A 2,396-nucleotide genomic window follows, 5' to 3' on the forward strand; every position below is an offset into this window, starting at 1 on the left:
ATATTTGAGAACAGTTGGGTGCTATATTATGGCAATTCGGTGGAGAAGTGACAAGAGTCTGGACTAGGGTGGTGAAATTGTGAAAACAGAAAGGAAGAATGAGGTGACAGAAATAAATACATTCCCTATCATGTTTTTTTTATCACTCATTTTTTCTCTACCAATGAAGCTGATAATACACAAATTTTAGCTATATAAATGGGATTTCCTTCAGACAATTTCAATCTAAAACGATTACAGAATAGAATATTCTTTAATTATAAAATAAAGTGGTACACAGATGCTTTAACACAACTAATTGGTATTTTTTTTGTAATGAAGACATTTCAAATCACAGGTAAAGGAGTTAGTAGTTATCATGGATTTAGATTTGATGGAATTTTTAAAATTATTAAGGAAAAAAAAGCTAACATTCACATAGTATTTTAAGATTTGTAAAGCCCTTTACATATATTATCTTACTTGAGCCTCACAACAACCCTGTGAGGTAGGTGCTCCTCCTCACTTTATAGATGAGGAGATGGAAGCCATCATAAGTTTAGTAGCTTGTCCAGCATACAGCTAGCTCATGTCTGAGGAAGGACTCAACCTCAAGTCTTTCTGACTCCAAGTCCAGTAATGCATCCACTGTGCCACCTACCTTCCCTCAAAAGGCAACACTAAGAGCAGATAAATGACAAAATACGTAACTTTGAAAACAAAAAAGAAGTGAGACCTCACTTTCTTTACATTGGTAACCATTTGGTATGATGAATTATCTACTGCTGATATACATTTAAAATACCCCCAAAAAAGATAAATACAAATTGGAGCTATGTAGCACTTCTCTTTTAATACCAACAGATAATTTGGAAGACTTGATTGACTACAGCAATGTTTAATACTCTGAGAAAGTTATGCCTGAGTGTGTCTTAAAGTTAAGTTTTCGTTATGGTAAGGAGCTTTGCCACATTAACTTTTAGAATTTTTTTTAAAAGGCATAGCTTATATACTTTTGAAATGCATCTTACAATTTTAAAAAGTTATGGACTTCAGAAACTAAAGACCTTAAATTAAAAAAATTTTTTTTAACGACTTAAGTACAGGGAAGTGGCCTGCATATGATTTCTTGCAGTTGCAACAACTATCATGTGGACAGTAACTGATGAAGACCTTTTAGACATCTACCCAGATGTCACCAAACAATATAAATAGAATGCTACTGTAGTCCGAGTCTGTTATTGGTCCAATTGGGTGAAGAGGCGAAGATCAAAATGGGTTACTTTTGCCGTGAGAGGCAGGCAGGCTACGTAAAGCTCTAAGATGCTTCTTGATGTTTGCAAAATACCACAATGGAAACCATAAAAATGTCAACCAAATGGGAAACTTCCCAAACCCTAGAATAAGACCTGCATAAAAAGAAGATAAAATTAGTACTTTATGTGTGCTTTTACGAAGTTTTTAAAACAAGCTAGTGTTTAATTCACATACATACTGTCAATCTGAAAGAAAAAATTCATAATAGGAAATTAAATACTGTAGAATTAATTGAAAATATAACTTTAAAGGGTTTTTTGGGGGGTGAAGAGAACATACTCCACAAAGCATTAAATAGGAAAATTTCACTAGTTACAAAAATTAACCAGAAAAAAAGAAATTTCCAATTTGCCTAAGCCAATACTGAGCATTGTTCCTGAAAGCCAATGCTTACCTTCTAAAATGTCTTATTTAAAATCACTGTATGAAAACAGAGGTTGCCCCCAAAATCTTAGTGTGGTTTACAGCTTTAATAGCTTCTAAGCTACAGATAGCTATCAACATCAAGCTACTGAAACTTAAAACTACACTAAGACTCTGTATTGGGGGTTAATGCCTTTAAAAGGTGCCCTTTCTATTTTTTTTCCCGGTTCACACAAGATCAGTATCTAGAAAATTCATCAGAACATTATTAGACACCAAGAAAGGAATGGTTGCAAAGGACAGATTTTTCATTTCATCTTTTGACCTTCAATCCAACTAAGGAAGCATTCCAGAAGTGCCTGGGAGTCAGATGCAAACTTAGCTCTTGGCCTTTATATTCAGTTAAGTCCAGCGACATAACTATTATTTCATATCAGCCTGCTGACAGCATCTTCAGAATAATTTCCCCTGGGACCTGAAGCTCTTATACCATAGAATTGGTACTATTTCTTAGTTAAAAGTCAATTGTCAGTGTGCAGGAAAGAAGAATTTTCAGACAAAGTAATAGGTATACTCATGTATATTAGAACGGAGTAGCTGATTTGCTTTTCAGGTATAATAAATATCAGATACATAGCATCTTGAATTATGATGACATAATTAAGAATTTAAGATAATAAACACACTGCATAAACAATGCAACATAGAAGACTCCCATTTTAAGAACAAAAATAGGA

Source organism: Vombatus ursinus, unplaced genomic scaffold (assembly GCF_900497805.2).
Source record: "Vombatus ursinus unplaced genomic scaffold, bare-nosed wombat genome assembly UNPS02014802.1, whole genome shotgun sequence".
Lineage (NCBI taxonomy): Eukaryota > Metazoa > Chordata > Mammalia > Diprotodontia > Vombatidae > Vombatus > Vombatus ursinus.